Source organism: Protopterus annectens, chromosome 11.part0, assembly GCF_019279795.1.
Source record: "Protopterus annectens isolate FY-2018-M chromosome 11.part0, PAN1.0, whole genome shotgun sequence".
Lineage (NCBI taxonomy): Eukaryota > Metazoa > Chordata > Ceratodontiformes > Protopteridae > Protopterus > Protopterus annectens.
The window spans coordinates 9,154,789-9,173,254 of record NC_056745.1 but is presented as its reverse complement, the minus strand read 5'-3'; the positions used below and the strand labels follow the sequence as shown (position 1 = coordinate 9,173,254).

Below are 18,466 nucleotides of genomic sequence, written 5' to 3'. Positions count from 1 at the left end.
TAAAAGTAATACAAAAAAGGGTGCGGATGATTTTGGATGAGGTTATGGGAAATGGCGTGTTTAGAATCATGGGAGAGAGGAGAAGGAAATGTTAATAATAGTGAAAGAAATGACAGCTATGATTTTGAAAGAAAATAAGGAAATAAGGTTAGTGGCATGATGTGGCAAAGACTTTTGATAAGGTTAGTCATGAAATTATGTGGAAGATTCTAGAGAGATAGGGGAAAATGTTTTGAATGTTATGCTATGAAATATGGATGAAAGTTAGGGTAGATGGATGGATGGGAAGAAAGAAAAATTAGGAGAGGATGTTAAACAAGGATGTTTATTACATATGTGTCTGGAAATGGTAAATGAAAGAAGCAAAATAGGAGATAAAAGATGGAGTTATAATACTGATTTGCCTGTCGTACGTGGCTGATTTAGTGTTTGTGGCTAAAAGTAAGATATGGATAAGTGACTTGTTGGTATGAGTAGAAGGATTATAAAAGAAAGTTGGGTTACAGTTAAATAAGACAAAAAGCTAAGGGTTTGGTGAAAATTTTATCAATGAAATTTGGAAAATATGAAAATGTAACAGAGTAATTAAAAGTAATGCTGGAGGAAATTTAAAAAAAATTGTGTCATCATGAAGACGCTTTAGTCTATCATTTAACAAAAATATATAGATGATAAATGTGTACATATTAGGAAAACTAGCATAATTAGGTACGTGTTTTCAATATCTTTTAATTTTATTTCAGGATCAAGATTGAATCCAGAGAAAAGAGAGGTGATACACAATTAAAAAAAATGAAAGAAAAAACCTTATTGTGTACTCATCTTCTATGCATTTTTCTGGGTAATAAAGAATGGAAAAGAGAGAGAAAGAGCTGCAAATGATGGGAAAATGTTACATGTAATTTTTAAAGTATGTAAATATGAAGGAAGGAAAGAAGCGGTAAACAAGGAAAGGAAGGAAAGGAATATGAAAATAAAATTATGGAAGGTGAAAATTTTATGAGATTGATGAAAACAGAAGATTGTGGTATAACAGTATTGTGGAGAAATACTACGTGGTGTATTCTTGGAATGAATTAAAATAAGATGTAAAAATTTGGTACAGAATAGAAGGAAAAGGTTTTACATTTTTTATGAAGCAGAGAATTTCATTTGGAGAATTTTATTGAAAAGTTAACTGTTTAAAGAAGTATTGAAAGAGAAAATATGAGTCTAATAAGGAAACAAAACATTTGTTTTTTTAGAATATGTTGTTGTTTGTCTTTTCGGCTTTTCCCGGTTAGGGGTTGCCACAGCGGAACTCCGGTCTGCTAATGATTGGCAGAAGATTTTTATGGTGCTGAGTTGCCAGGCCAACGCCCAACCTTCAGCGAAGGCACGCCCATTCATGCATGTCTTTCGGAGGCCACTCGACCGCGGGGAGGACATGCAGACTCAAAATAATTTGGAGAAGTACATTTTTAAAAAGAAATCTAAATGAGAAACATATAATGGTGGATATGATGTTATGTGAAAAATTTGAGAAAGAAGAAATTAAAACATGGGACATAATAAGAGGGATCTAGCAATTTATGGTGTCATTATTAAAATTTACAACCTTCCTGTTTCTGAACATTATGATTTTTAGGAGCAACAACATTTAAAAATAAATAAATAACCAGTCATTGGAAGTTTACCACTTCTCCACATATAACTGAGTGCTGGAAGTTACTGCGGTCCTGATATTATGCATCGTTAAAGATGGCTCAGCATGAGAAGACTGAAGTTCACTTAAGTAGTAGGTGTTCGTTGTACCCATCTGTTCTGTCCTAGATTTGAACATTTTAATTCCAAGTGTGCATAACAAGAAGAAACTAAAACAGAGTAAAAAGGTCACACAGATAACCAACTGATTAAAAAACACAAAAAGAAAAATCTAGCAAAGCTAGACTTCTGTGTGATACCTTAAACCTCTTGGATCAGAGCTTCATGGGATATATGCAGATCACCCTTTAAGGATATCCGGTGTTTCAGCTGGATGGCGATTCTGAATGTCCATGATTTTTTTTTTACTTTCATTTTTAAGTCTGTTTATGGAAAATTTCAGGCCATTAAAGCCAAAGACCACTAGCTGCGGATATGCATGTTTCTTCTTTTGACATAATCAGCACAACATAAGAGGAATGTTTGACTTTTGGAAACACAGGTTTGTCATACCCAGCTGATATCCATAAACATTAGGGTATCTACAAAATATCCCAACTAACAAACTAAAACAAAGAGTAAAAAGGTCACACAGATAACCAACTGGTTAAAAAACACAAAAAGAAAAATCTAGCAAAGTTAGACTTCTATCTGTGTGATACCTTAAACCTCTTGCATCAGAGGCCTCATGGGATATATGCAAATGGATATCAGTTGGGTATGACAACCCTGTGTTTCCAAAAGTAAAACATTCCTCTTATGCTGTGCTGATGATGTCATAAGAAGGCAGAAACATGCATGTCCACAGCTAGAGGGGTTTGTCTTTAATGGCCTGAAGGTGTCCATAAATAGACTTAAAAATGAAAGTAAAAGAAAAAGTCATGGACATTCAGAATTGGCATTTAGCTGAAACACCTGATATCCTTAAAGGGTGATTTGCATATATCGCATAAGGCCTCTGATGCAAGAGGTTTAAGGTATCACACAGTTAGAAGTCTAGCTTTGCTAGACATAACAAGAAGAAACACAAAACTAGATATGTCAGTCTAGTAAGACCCAGGACACTTTTTTAGTTTAGTTTCTTCCATGCTAACAGGTGAAGCATATATGGAGAATGTATTCCTTCACCCCGGAGTGATGGAGCTTATTGGAAGCAGATGGCTACTGATTGTTTTGTTACTCTAGTTAAGAGTATAAAAAGCATCATGGAGTTATTGTTTTTAAAAATGTATGCTAGTAAAGTAAGTACTTGGACAATTTGTTGCACGTCCCGTAATGCAGATTACCATGGTTAATCAGTCAGTAATATGTATGCCTTAGTAGTTTTTCTCTGTCTGTATTGTTGAATTCATATACATTTGTTTTTCTGCTTATTCATGTTTTTGAAAATTCAGTAAACAAACTGAGACAGAATGTTGTTTATAATAATCTGGATATTATATAAAAGAAAATATAAAGGATGATTGTATAGTAAAAAGAAAGACAATGAAGGTGTGTTAGATGAAATAAATGGATATTTGTGGAAGAAAGGATGGTGAACAGATACATTTTAAAATATATTTGCTATTGGCTTAAAATCAGATTTCTTTTTAATTTGAAATGAAAACAGAAATTGTTTTTTGTGTAGATTTTATATTAATCTTTACAAAGAATGGAAATAAATGACAAAATATATGTTATGAATATGAATGTGTATGAATGTGTAAGTAATATAAAGAAGTCTAAATAAGGAAAGATGTAAATAAAACCTGTTTTTTCCAGTAAGTGCCATGCGATCACTTACATCCACCTGAGCTACCACATTTTCAGGCAGACAGGACTTTGGTGTAGCATCTCCTCTGAAGGATCAGTGAGCTGGGACCATATATTAGACCCCTTTGCAACATTGTTAATGACTGTCTACCTTACTTTAATCAGCCACATTGCTGAAGTCATCACAAGTAGGCATACAGTAGAAAATTCTGCAGAATTATGAAATCAATAAATTAGTCAACCTAAAGAAAAGAGCTTACAAAGCTTTGAAACTCTACTGAACCCATTGCTTCAAGGCTAAGGTTCTCTCCATCCACTAACAGTCAAGAGGCATAGCTTGTTTTGAGATAAAAGTTGCTATCAATATGGATGACAGAATGCTCTTCTGTATTCACATCCACAGAAGGAATGGGAGACAAGAAAAAGAATATAATGCACTACATGAACATGATGTCACAATAACAGAACCAACAGCACACGCTAGCATACGCACTTGGAGAATGGGAAACAGGAAAAGGAATATAATGCGCTACATGAGCGTGATGTCACCATAACAGACCCAACAGCATACGCTAGCATACGCACCTAAACTAAAGTTTATGCTACCAAATTTAATCCAGTACATTACTCCCTGCAACAAAGTGTATCAGAAATTACATTTCAACTTGTCACCTGTGCCATCCGTATGATCATAACCACTAACTCGATGGGGCCAGATGGCATACCAGGAAGCCTAATTTGTACACTGAAATAGCCTAATGTTCCCCTTTATGCACATTTGTAATACGACATAACCTTTTTGTTTCTCTGATCTCCAGAAGCAGGTTATAGTCCCAATTCATAAGCTAAGGCCCCAATAATTTCAGCCTGATTATCTTCACAAGCATATTACGTGCAACTTTGCTTGTTCACTAGAATATATATTTAGTTTTCTTCTATGTGATTAATCTGAACTACTCAGCTATTGCTTTCATTTCTGTATATTTTGTTTGGGAAATGTTTTGTATTTCACCAGGCTGAGCCTGAAAGGAGTCAGTAATTGATCAGTGCACTACCCCAGTAAACAAAAATAAAAAAAAATAAATTGCATGGGCCAGGTGCAGTAGAGAATCATTATGGAAATTTCTCAGGGGAAGAAAAATGGTAACCCATCAAGGTAGATCTTGCATGCTTAACTTGACAAATTTCTTTGTGAGTGTGACTTATGCCTTGAATAAAGGTTTATCTGCCTATGCAATTTATCTCAATCAGCGCATCTAGCTAAAGGGTTCAGCGTTCTATCCTGTGAGGGAATCGTGCATAAATTCAAGAATCAAAGGTGTAAATAAAACTGTAATGACTTGGGTCCGTGGTAATACACTATGCATGGATAAGACTAAGAAAACTCCTATCCTCAACTCGTCTTTTCACTAGTGGTGTCTTTCAAGGCTATGTTCAGGATGCCCTCTCCTTTTTGTCATCTTCTTTCACGTGTCAAAACTGACTGATGCTAGGTATCGCACTCATAAAATATGCAGATGAACGCAAGCTTGCAGGTTTTATCCTTCACCCCACTAGCCCAAGTCTTTTCGAACAACACTTTTTGTGTATGAATAGTGTAATTATTACCGTGTGTTCAGGGCAAAAAAATGCAACATTCTTGTACCCCGCAGATTTATTACAGTTGATGGGCAGTAACTAAAAAAAGATGTTAACTCCTCAGCACTAATACCATGTCGACTAAGGCTGTCTGTTGTACTCACATGCCTTTTACCCCTCCCCTTCCTCATTCTTTTACAGTGAGATTGTACAAAACATACTTAAGACAGACACAGGTTTCATGCTTCTGGTAACACTACAGTAGAAAATGTAAGACTTGGAAATGGAAACACTTGCTTATTTCTTTAATCTGCTTCAGCTGAACTGTTCTTCTTAATGCCTGGTTGCCACTTCCTCCCTTTCTGCTTCTTCTATCACCACTCCAACAGCAGCAAACCATAACAATGACATCCACAGAGGGTCACAGTTTTCAGCATCAGCCACAAACAGCATCAGAGGCCTGCAGCAACAGACCCAATGTAGTAAACAGGAGGAGCAGGTAGAATGCATCATGGTCATAGACCTCTAGGTCAGTCTGCTAGATGGTGGGATCACGCAGCCAACCAGCCACAGCAGCATCACACAGACTTCAGATCGACCATAGTGACCAATCTGACATCATCACCCCTACTTGATCGCTGAGTCAGTCATATCGTGCCAGTGCAGTCTGTTCCCTCTATTTATAGTGGAGTTTTGTATTTGTCACGTTTTCTGTGTCCAAAGTGAGCAAACAAGTTAGTAAGATGCTGCCATGACTGCAGCATGCCCCCTCCCAGCCCATATCAGTTATTTGCTGTAATTTACAGACTGAAAATAATGCAGGCCTTCTAGCTAGCCTATTCTGTGGCATGCCCTAAGCCGCACTTCCCCCTTATATATAATAACCCTGAGATAGCCATACCCCAGAGAAAAAGGAATATTCAGAGAAATGGCTTCTCAGACTTAGTATGTGCAAGTCCAATCTTTCGGTCATTCAGTGTCTGCTTTTTAGGACTCACTGTAGTGGGTCCAGACATTTCAAATTGTTACCCCAAAACTCAGACCTGTCCCTTCTCCACTCATATATATGGCTAGAAATCTACATCTGCACTTGGAGTTACTTGTAAGGCAATGAATTTTAGACTCTGCCTCATCCAACTGCAGACGCTCCATGTGACGTCTGTATGCATATGTGACTTCTGAATGCAGTATGTGATACCCCACTAACATCAAGTCGTATATCTGTTTTAAAACTCATAATTACTTGAATCAGAATTTTAAATTCCTAGTCATCCTGTTCATCTGACAGGGTAACAATGATCCTGGGAAAATGTTTTCTGCACATTGTTTTTAGTTTAATCAACATTTGCACTGGTAACCTCTTTGATTTGCTTAGTCTTTTAAACAACAGCAGAATGTCCCAGTCTCTGACATTTCGTAGCCCTTTCTGCCATGTGCTCCATACTGTTCTAAATCATTATGGTAATAGTTGTGCCTCTAACTCTTGCCAGATTTGCTGTCACTCTGCTTCGTAAATGTCCGCGTAATCTGATTAGTATTATGATTTTATGTAGTCCGCGTAATCTGATTAATATTATGATTTTATGGAGTCCGCGGAATTCTGTCTTCACCATTCATCCTCTTTGGCTGTTTGTATTGCCTGGTCAAAAGTTAAATTAACTTCAAGCTGTAACTTTTGTGACAGGTTTTGGCTCGGAAAAGCGAAGATTTCTTCTAATTCTTTATATAATTTCATTGCTACGTGAAAGTGGGTGAATCTCTGTCTCTATCAGGTATTCAGAAGTCAAGTGGCTCAGGTAGGTTAAATTTTGTCAAGGCAGACGAAATATGTGTTTCAACATTGCACAGTTTATATTCAGTAAAAACATGGATTGTATGAGGTAATATACTGATCTTTAGTAATGGCAGTAAACTTAACATCACGCCATGGTGTAGCCTGGTCTCCTAATTTACAAAGATGTTTTTTGGTTTTCATTTGTCAAGAAAATCCTACTTCTGACATTGTGTCAGGTGGGCCTACAAAATTCAGGCTGCTTTCAGTGAGGATCATCTTAGAAATGACAGAATTCAGTATAAGTATCAGCAAAAGTGACTTTATTACAAACAACATGGTAGCATAGCATAAATGCTATTACCGATTCAGTATCATGAACCCAACTGCCCAGGCTTAAGACTTGGATTGCATTACAGAAACTTATTCTTAAGATTACATTGCTATAGATTAGTATTAAAATGGCAATGACATTATTTACATATACACTGTGTGTGTGTGTGTGTGTGTGTGTGTGTGTGTGTGTGTGTGTGTGTGTGTGTGTGTGTGTGTGTGTGTGTGTGTGTGTGTATATATATATATGGGTCTATTATGTTTGATTGAAAGTTCATTTAGTTGAAAATGAAATCACTAGGGCCGCTTCACTGAAAGTGCACTTCACTGAAAACTCATTTGACTGAAAGCCATTTCAATGAAAGTTATATATGGCTTTATCCCCACTGTAGTGCGATCTTGGAGTTAGTATATATAGTAGGGGGGGGGGCACAGCCCCCCACATACTTTAGTTATATATTGTCTTCTGCAAACAGTTATTCATTACACTTGTAAGTTTCCATGTATATAGTTTAATATGTTTATAATATGTGGGGGGCTTCACCCCACCACACCCCACAATGTGGGGGACTGGGCCCCCCACACCCCCTTACAATATATGCTAATTCCAGGACGACACTACAGTGGGGGAAAAGGCCGTATATAACTTTCAATGAAATGAGTTTCAGTCAATTGAATTTTCAGTGAAATGAAGTTTCAGCGAAGTGCTCTAGTGATTTCATTTTCAATTAAATGAACTTTCAATCAAATATAGTAGACCCGTGTGTGTGTGTATATATATATATATATATATATATATATATATATATATATATATATATATATATATATGTGTGTGTGTGTGTACATTATATACATATATATATATATATATATATATAGGTTATTTTACTGTTTACTACAGATGTGTACATAAGACCACACAGAGGAAGGTGACTACTTAATGCAGGTTAATAGATATTTTTGCAGCAACTAACCATCATATATTTTAACTACTTTTGTTGCCATTTATTTAATTACTGACAGGTGTGCCTATCAGGCCAAATAACTTATCTTTAAAACTACTCTTCTCTTAAAATACAAGTTGTGCTTTTTGCATTGCACAAGAAATAGTGAACAGAATGTAAATATTGCAATGGTGTTACTATTTCATGTTTAAAATGAGATTTACTGTTTTCTTTGAAACTTTACAAATATCAGCATCAAATCAGAAGTACTGGTTCTGCTTCACATAATCAGGATAACAGTACCACCCGACATGACATCATTGAAGAGCTCTAACCATGTGACATAATCGGGATAACAGTACTGCCTCACATGACATCAGTGAAGAGCTCTAACCTTGTGAGAAAATCAGGATAACAGTACTGCCCCACATGACATCAGTGAAGAGCTCTAACCACGTGACATAATCAGGATAACCGCCCCACATGACATCATTGAAGAGCTCTAAACATGTGACATAATGAGGATAACAGTACCGCCCCCACATGACATCAGTGAAAAGCTCTAACCATGTAACATAACCATGATAACAATACCACCCCACATGACATCAGTAAAGAGCTCTAAACATGTGACATAAGGATAACAGTACCGCCCCTACATGACATCAGTGAAGAGCTCTAACCACGTGACATAACCAAGATAACAGTACCGCCCCACATGACATCAGTGAAGAGCTCTAACCATGTGACATAACCAAGATAACAGTACCGCCCCACATGACATCAGTGAAGAGTTCTAACCATGTGACATAATCAGGATAGCCATACCGCCCCACATGACATCAGTGAAGAGCTCTAACCATGTGACGTAACCAAGATAACAGTACCACCCCACATGACATCAGTGAAGAGCTCTAACCATGTGACAAACAGCCAAATGATAAGTGAAGTCACTTTGCTGACCTTGTTAGCTGATGTAAATGGGCAAACAGTCAAACAAACAAGAAAGCTAATACATTTATACTCTAATGAATAGGCACGGATGTTTGCTTCTCTACTGTCCATTAAAAAGTGGACACTGTGAATCAAACTTATGTTTTTGATTGTTATGAAAAGAATTGAGTGTCATGATACAGCCAGCACACAACAGCTTTAAAATTGCAGCCAAGGTCCATTTCAAAACAAAGGTTAGGAGTTGTTAAAACTACAGAGTATTGTCCATAGTTTGATCAAGTTACTTAACCGGACAGTGCTTCCATGCCAAGTCCGAAAAAGGTACATGAGGATGAGTGCTATACCTGTTCAATCCATAGTTTGATCAAGTTACTTAACCGGACAGTGCTTCTAAGCTGAGTCTGAGTACATGGGGATGAGTGTTGTACCTGCTAAACAGATGCATGCAAATAAATAACTACATGTTCCTAAGATGGCGGTATCCTTCTCAAAATATGGTTACTTGCGCAAGGAAGAAATCTGTAGAAATGCAGAAATTCATAAAATGGAATAGAGTTTAACAACAGTTTGAAGATATACAGGAAAGGAGACATTTTGAGCTTGGTATGAGAATTGGAAGGAACACAGCAGAGATTCAGTTGTCAACTGCTGTTTTTGTACTTACAACATCAATCCCTTCTTTATATACTCTGCATACAGTAAGGAATGTTGACATCCTGAAACATGCCAGCCCGTCAACCTTTAACAACATTTTTACTCTGAGTCTAAAACCTAGCCTTTGCAGTGGCTTAAGTAGCATTTGCCTTTTTCCTTACCCTCAGATGCGATCGCCTCTGGGGTTTCGGCTAACCATTGTGCATTTCCTGTCTGAGTCAGACTATAAGAGTACAGTTCAGACAGTGATATTAGCTGCTAGTTAGCAGTATAATGAAATAACAAGAACCCACTCTCACTTAATGTGGGTGATGGGACTCCCTGCCTGAGCCTCCCCAACTTACTCTCTAACTTCACTTGTAATGACAAGACTTTGACACCAGGGCCGTTATAAGCTTAGTCATGCAAGCCAAATGACCCACAAACTTTATTTATAAATTGATTTACTGACTGCCTCTGTTCATCAGAGACATAGGTGCCAGACTAGGTGTGAATTTCTGATTATCTATCCATTAGTCCAAGTTGTACTTAAAAAAAAGTTAGGGAGGAACTCTTCACGTAGATGAGGAGCCTGCCCCAGAGAATGAAAATAAAATGTTTGTCTGTATGTCAGTCGTTGGTTTCTTCCTTTGTTTATTAACATAAACATCATTGTTTTACAGAGGATCTTGTGGACTCGCAAAGAACAAGTGGTAAATATGTGCTAAATAGTTTTCTTATTGACAGTTGTTCTGTCTGTGCCCTCAATATCCATATGTCTTATACGTGCCATGTACTTCTCTTACTATATACTGACACTTGCTACAGTGTACCAGTTGTTCTGTGCCCTCAATATCCATATGTCTTATACGTGTCATGTATGTCTCTTACTATATACTGATGCTTGCTACAGTGTACCAGTTGTTCTGTCTGTGCCCTCAGTATACGTATGTCTTACACGTGTCATGTACTTCTCTTACTATATACTGACGCTTGCTACAGTGTACCAGTTGTTCTGTGTCTGTGCCCTCAATATCCCTATGTCTTATACGTGTCATGTACGTCTCTTACTATATACTGATGCTTGCTACAGTGTACCAGTTGTTCTGTGTCTGTGCCCTCGATATCCGTATGTCTTATACATGTCATGTACTTCTCTTACTATATACTGACGCTTGCTACAGTGTACCAGTTGTTCTGTGTCTGTGCCCTCAATATCCATATATCTTATACATGTCATGTACTTCTCTTACTATATACTGACGCTTGCTACAGTGTACCTGTTGTTCTGTGTCTGTGCCCTCGATATCCATATGTCTTATACGTGTCATGTACTTCTCTTACTATATACTGACGCTTATTACAGTGTACTAGTTGTTCTGTCTGTGCCCTCGATATCCATATGTCTTATACGTGTCATGTACTTCTCTTACTATATACTGACGCTTGCTACAGTGTACCAGTTGTTCTGTGTCTGTGCCCTCGATATCCATATGTCTTATACGTGTCATGTACTTCTCTTACTATATACTGACGCTTGCTACAGTGTACCAGTTGTTCTGTGTCTGTGCCCTCAATATCCATATGTCTTGTACGTGTCATGTACTTCTCTTACTATATACTGACGCTTGCTACAGTGTACCAGTTGTTCTGTGTCTGTGCCCTCAATATCCATATGTCTTGTACGTGTCATGTACTTATCTTACTATATACTGACGCTTGCTACAGTGTACCAGTTGTTCTGTGTCTGTGCCCTCAATATCCAAATGTCTTATACGTGTCATGTACGTCTCTTACTATATAATGACGCTTGCTACAGTGTACCAGTTGTTCTGTCTGTGCTCTCGATATACGTAGGTTTTATACGTGTCATGTACGTCTCTTACTATATACTGACACTTGCTACAGTGTACCAGTTGTTCTGTGTCTGTGCCCTCAATATCCATATGTCTTACACGTGTCATGTACTTCTCTTACTATATACTGACTCTTGCTACAGTGTACCAGTTGTTCTGTGTCTGTGCTCTCGATATACGTATGTCTTGTACGTGGCATGTACTTCTCTTACTATATACTGATGCTTGCTACAGTGTACCAGTTGTTCTCTGTCTGTGCCCTCAATATCCATATGTCTTATACGTGTCATGTACGTCTCTTACTATATACTGACGCTTGCTACAGTGTACCAGTTGTTCTGTGTCTGTGCCCTCGATATCCATATGTCTTATACGTGTCATGTATGTCTCTTACTATATACTGATGCTTGCTACAGTGTACCAGTTGTTCTGTCTGTGCCCTCAGTATACGTATGTCTTACACGTGTCATGTACTTCTCTTACTATATACTGACGCTTGCTACAGTGTACCAGTTGTTCTGTGTCTGTGCCCTCAATATCCCTATGTCTTATACGTGTCATGTACGTCTCTTACTATATACTGATGCTTGCTACAGTGTACCAGTTGTTCTGTGTCTGTGCCCTCAATATCCATATGTCTTATACGTCATGTACTTTTCTTACTATATACTGATGCTTGCTACAGTGTACCAGTTGTTCTGTGTCTGTGCCCTCGATATCCGTATGTCTTATAGGTGTCATGTACGTCTCTTACTATATACTGACGCTTGCTACAGTGTACTTTCTTAGATGTCCTGCTTACAGTCAGGAGTTGTTGCAGTTTCTGAATCTTCTATTTCCTGTTTTCATACTGGTTTGCCCTTTGGCAAATGCTTTCCTGAAGCTGTAGCTACACCATTTCTCAGCAAAAGGTGAAATTAGTTCATCTTTGTTATCAGGCTGTGATTCTGATTTAACTTATTAATACCATATAAAATTTGGAGGAATATGATGCAGTAAGGTAGGTGGACATAAAGTGATGTGCTGCCAAGCCTTCAGATTTACTTAACAGACTGTGCAACTATGCACTGGAAACCAGATCAAAGGCTTAATATACCGATGCTGTGAGCACTGCTAAAGATGTCAAACTCATAAAGAAGTAGTACCATATATTGCATCGCTTAATTAACAATATGCTAACAGTTAACTGGAATTGTTCATAGGTAAGTATTAGGCTAGTTGCCTTTGCAGGCCATTTTAAGCCTATCCCCAATTTCCCTTCAAAAGTGAGAATCAAACCCTGTACTTTATGTCTATGAGGTAAAATTTAGCTATTATGCTAACCCCCAACCCAAAAAAATTATGTCAGCCAGGTGGGATTCAAGCCCACAATTCCTGGCTTAGGAGGCTAGTGCCTTATCCATAAGGCCACTGGGACCTGACATTGTTATCGTTGGTTCCCAGTCAAAACTTGATGCTTCCATAATACATGTTTTATGACCATATATCCCTGTCTGTTAAACCCAACAGCAGAAATACTGTGGCTTGTGGCTTGTTCTGATGGTGTCATACTCCAGGTACCAATAATGGTAAGAAGACAGACTACTTGAGCAACCTGAACTTGGTTATAAACTGTCTAACCTTCTTGCCCTGGATGTTCCAAGAGCTATAACCTTCCATCTTCTTATCCCAAAGTTAGAAAGCATCCCCATGTGGTGGCTCTTAACTGTACTGACAGTATATTTATTCTCAATCTCAACAAGATTTGCAGATCTGTCTCCTTTCAGGCCACATGAACACCACTATCACATATTATAAAGGGCCATGTAGATTCCTATTGCTGTCAGAGCCTACATTTTGCTTGGTTGCCTTATTTTTTCAACTGCTACATATCGACTATTGCCACTGCTAGGTCAGGGACTGCAAATTAAATCCTTGAGTTATATCCTAAAGTCAACAGACCAAGGTGCACTTACAGTGGAGCAACCATACTGTAATCTAGTGCTAGGTGAAAAGTCTTCAGCAAGCTGTTACATGCAGCTTGGAATCAACTTCCCTAAGGTATGACGAGAAACTGAATTGAATATTATTATTTGGGGTTTTGATCTAAAGTACTACTGTCTGTACTTGTTTCACTGCAAGAATATGTGACACTTGCAGTTGTGTCAGTGGCATGTTTAAGTCAACGTAATAGTCAGTCCTACTGCCTTATACAAATCTCTGATGCTTTACCTCCTGTGTTGTCATCTGTTATTCAGTGCACAGTGAGTCTTAACGTAGACTTTTTAGCAAAGTTTATTTATTTATTTATATATTCTCTCCTGATTTAATGCCTCCTTTATTCCCTTTTCATTTAAATATTTGGTTGTTTGTATCTTTGTATTTGTTAACGGGAGTAGAGCACTCATCCACATGGATCTTTTTCACACTCAGACTGGAAATGCTATTTGGTTAAGTGTGTTGCTCCTAGCTGCACAGCAGGCAAATGGAGGCAGAGTGGGAATCAAATCCTGAACTACCGGAAACTGCTCGTTAACAGCTCATAGCCTTAATCCTCTTCAGTAACTGACAGACTATTATAAAATCATTTTAACAAATGGCTTTATCGCTTTTGTATTCTACAGACCACTTTTTGAATAGCTTAACTGATCATTAAATGCATGTGTTTTTGCATTGATCTTCAGCAAGGACTGCCTTCCTTCTTAGGTTGGGTGGAGTCTTTTGTGATACAAGCACATCACGGATAACCTGAATCAAGTACCTGATATGTTTTCATGTTCTGGTCAGAGACTGTTCTAGCTCTGGACATTGCGTAGGTGACCACGTACTGACCTGCACGTTTAAGTTGCATGCTAATTCTGCTGCGGACACACTACCATTTTTTCTGTCTTGTGCTATGGAATAATTGAAATGTTGGCATTCACTAACAGTGTTCACCTCTCCCTTCAGTAATCTGAGCAGCTGTATGCATTTTTATGGAAGAGAGTGTAGAATGCACATGCCTGGCAAATAATGGTACATTTCTTCACTTGCGTATTGAATGCATGATTCTCCTTTTAAAATCTCAGCCATGTTTCTTGTGTTTCATACTTGTGAACCAGGAAAAAGAATTGTGTAAAAATTGAATTTGTTCAACATTTTACTCGATGTTAAGTGCTTTTGTCCTACAAATAGAAAACTTCATCAGAACATCATTAAAAATTAATTGGTCAAACAATTTATATGTAAAATCATCAATCACATGATGTATCTCAACCAATCTAACAAAAATAATTAAATAACCAAATGAGTAACAAATCCATTTTCTAAAACAAATAAAATGCCACACTAAACATAAAACTTAAGATTGTTAAAGTAATAAAATATATATGATGTAAACATTAATGCAAGGTGAAAACCCTAAAATATATAAGTAGCAATTTTTGTAATACTAAAAAAATATATAAATATTTTACAGCTTAGCTGCATGTATTTTTAACACCCTAGTGATGGAAATACTGTCATTAAACCAGGATACGACCCAACATCCAATTTTAACTGCCAAAGTAGCTTCCTCTATTCTGTCCTGGGTTCCTGGGATCCACCTGTATAATTAAAAGGATTTTGTTAATTAGATGTTAATTTTTATAAAGACAGGGATGCTGGCCGGTTTCATTCAGGTATTTTTACAGGCAAGATTATTAATGAATGGGGAAAAAATTAAGCCCGTTTGGGGCTGAAAGTTCCCCTGATGCCATGGACGAGATGAATTCAAGAGAATCAGTTAGCAATCTATTTGTTTATAATTTCAATTTTAAAGCAAGGAATTTTAACAATATCATAATTCAACACTGGAATGTATTGATACGCTTCCCAGAGATTAATGAGTTTATTCCAGGTAACCAAGTTTTGTGAGGAAAAGGAATAAAAATATTAAAGAAATTTGGGGAAAAACCCCTTTGAATGATACTTCACATTGCAGTAAGAGAGTGGAAACCTTTAACTGTGCTGTCTGCCATCAGTGTAAATATTTGAGTAACTATGCTGTCTGCCGTCAATGTAAATATTTGAGTAACTGTGCTGTCTGCTGTCAATGTAAATATTTGAATAACTGTGCTGTCTGCCGTCAATGTAAATATTTGAATAACTGTGCTGTCTGCCGTCAATGTAAATATTTGAGTAACTGTGCTGTCTGCCGTCAATGTAAATATTTGAGTAACTATGCTGTCTGCCGGCAATGTAAATATTTGAATAACTGTGCTGTCTGCCGTCAATGTAAATATTTGAGTAACTGTGCTGTCTACTGTCAATGTAAATATTTGAGTAACTGTGCTGTCTGCCGTCAATGTAAATATTTGAGTAACTATGCTGTCTGCCGTCAATGTAAATATTTGAGTAACTGTGCTGTCTGCCGTCAATGTAAATATTTGAGTAATACTGAGAAAATGTATCTATCTGCTAGAAATACGAATATTAACTCAAAGAGATATTGTAATTGCAATTGCAAAGGGTTGATTTATTTAGCTTATTATATAAGCTGTCCAGGGTTTTATGTAAGAAACACGGAACTTTTTTTTAAAAAATAGATTTATGAACATGCATATGATATTGAAGACCAAATTGATTCTCCCAGCTTGGTTAGGCATACTGAAGTTTGTGGTTCCAGTAATTTCACGTTTTCTTGTTTTAAACCAGGTTCCCTTTAATTATGGGGATGGATCCTGGAAAACCAGGATAGAATACAGGGAGCTGCTTTGGCAGTTAAAATTGGATGCTGGATTGTGTCCTGGTGGTAAATGACAGTATTTCTATAACCAGTATGTTAAAAATATGTGCAGCTAAGCTGTAAACTATTTTTGTATAAAATATTTATATATTTCTTTATTATTTGGAATACCATTCACTGTTGAAGTGACACCCTGACCCCATGTGCAAAAATGTGAAAAAAGGGGTTATGGATGGATGGATATATTTTAGGGTTTTCACCTTGCATTAATGTTTACATCATATAAATTTTAGTACTTTAACAGTCTTATTTTTTTGTGTTTAGTCTTGCATTTTTCGTGTTTTAGGAAGTGGTTTTGTTACTCATTTGGGTATTTAATTATTTTACGCTGTATTGGTTGAGATACTTCATGTGATTTTACATATAAATTGAGTGGTGAATTGTTAATGATGTTCTGCTGAAGTCTCCTACTTGTAAGACGAAAGCGCTTAACATTGAATAAAACGTTGAACAAATTTGGTTTTTACACGGCTCTTTTTTTTGCTGGTTCACTAGTACTTTGCTTGCAGTTTTTGGGTTATTTAGTTTTTAGTTTTGCATGCGGAACTTTCTGTTTTTTTTATGTTTCATACTTGCATACATACAAATGTTTCAGGCACAGGCAATAATACCCTCATAGCCTGCCTATATACCAAAACTGTTATTCTCATAATAAGTGTCCAGGTTGTTATGGGAATAACATTAGCAGGCTAGGAGGGCATTGTACCAAAACTGATATTCCCATGGTAAATGTCTAGGTTGTTCTTAAAAATATTTAAACTAGTGCTTGTTTTAATGTAATTTAGTAATCTATTCCATGCATCAGCTACTATCTCAGAGAACCAATAAGTACATCTCTCATCCCTATATAATGACCTGCAGACATTGTCTGATGATTCTCTGCTATTCTTTGTTAACCCCAAACATTCCCAGAGGTAGTTGTCTCTAAATGCCCTACATACCTGAATAAGGTCTCCCCTTAAATATCTATGCGACACTGTACAAGTTCAAATATTTTAAATAACTTACATTTTCACATCCATAGATCCCATCATACATTTCCACTGCACTCTTTCCAGTTTATTCATACTTGTTTTCTTATAAGGTTTCCATGTCATTATTCCATATACTCAAGTTTGGGTCTAATTTAACTAACAAAGAATGAATTCGTCATTTCTAATTTTCTAGATTTTTACAAATCTTTTTATACAACCTATAGTTTTAAAAATGTCATTAACCAATTGGCTGATATGATTAGAAAAACTCAAAGTTGGATCTACCAATATACTTAGGTCCTTAAGTTTCAATCACTGTGTGCTGTATTAAATACTCACCTTTCAGTCTGTGTTTCCCAAATCTCTTAAGCTTATTTTTTGTGTATTTATCAGCATATTATTCCCTTGTGCCCAAATGATCAGTTTAGTCAAGTGCTTTTGCAGGTGTGCCCTATCTGTAACGCACATAATCAGTTTACGCAATTTCAGGTCGTCTGTATATAGACTGTAGAACACATCAGATGAAAACGTTGGGTCTGAAATATACAATCTAAACAAGTAAGGGCCTAGGACAGGGCTGTGTGGGACACCCTGACTGGAACCAGGGATTTCACCTGTCCAGTTGCTGTATTATACTTGCCATGTCCTGTTTGTAAGCCATGCAGCTATCCATCTTATCAAGAGTATATCAATACCTACTTGTACTAATTTATTGATCAGTGTTTTGTGTATGACCCTGTGCTGAAAGTAAGTCAATATAAATGATATCACAGCACATTTGTTTCATGATTACTAATCCGTTGTCAATCCTGTGCTTTATTTGAGTCTAGTTTGTATAGTTCTTTCTTTCAGTGTAATCTAATTTGATTTCAGTATCTGAGGTTTTCTGTATGTTACTAAGACAATTTATCGCCTCCTTTGTGGAGCCAAACTGCTTTGCATAAGATTTTGTAAACATATGTATAATCTGTTATGTCTGAGAATAAACTGTAGAATCTACACACAGTTTATCAGTTTGTATGTCTTTATTCCTACCACATCTTCTGGTTCTGTAAAATGGTTTCCTATTATGCTTGCTATTGTTATATAAATTGTTTCTTGATCGTGGCTCACACTATGTTTGTCCAGCTTGTTTATTTCAGTTTTTAAAGTTCTAGTTTAACATCTTCCTTTTTTCTTTTCTTTTTTGCCTTTCACCTTAATCAAGTTTCTTGTTCTTATGGAAATGTATCCCCCCGGCA

General features: G+C 36.9%; 1 protein-coding gene across 1 annotated transcript in view; it reads left to right on the top strand.

The window, feature by feature from the left end:
• LOC122815113 (zinc finger protein 883-like) overlaps nt 1-18,466 on the top strand; it is a 66,970-nt gene that overhangs the window by 16,143 nt on the left and 32,361 nt on the right. The gene's annotated exons all lie outside the window — the stretch shown is intronic.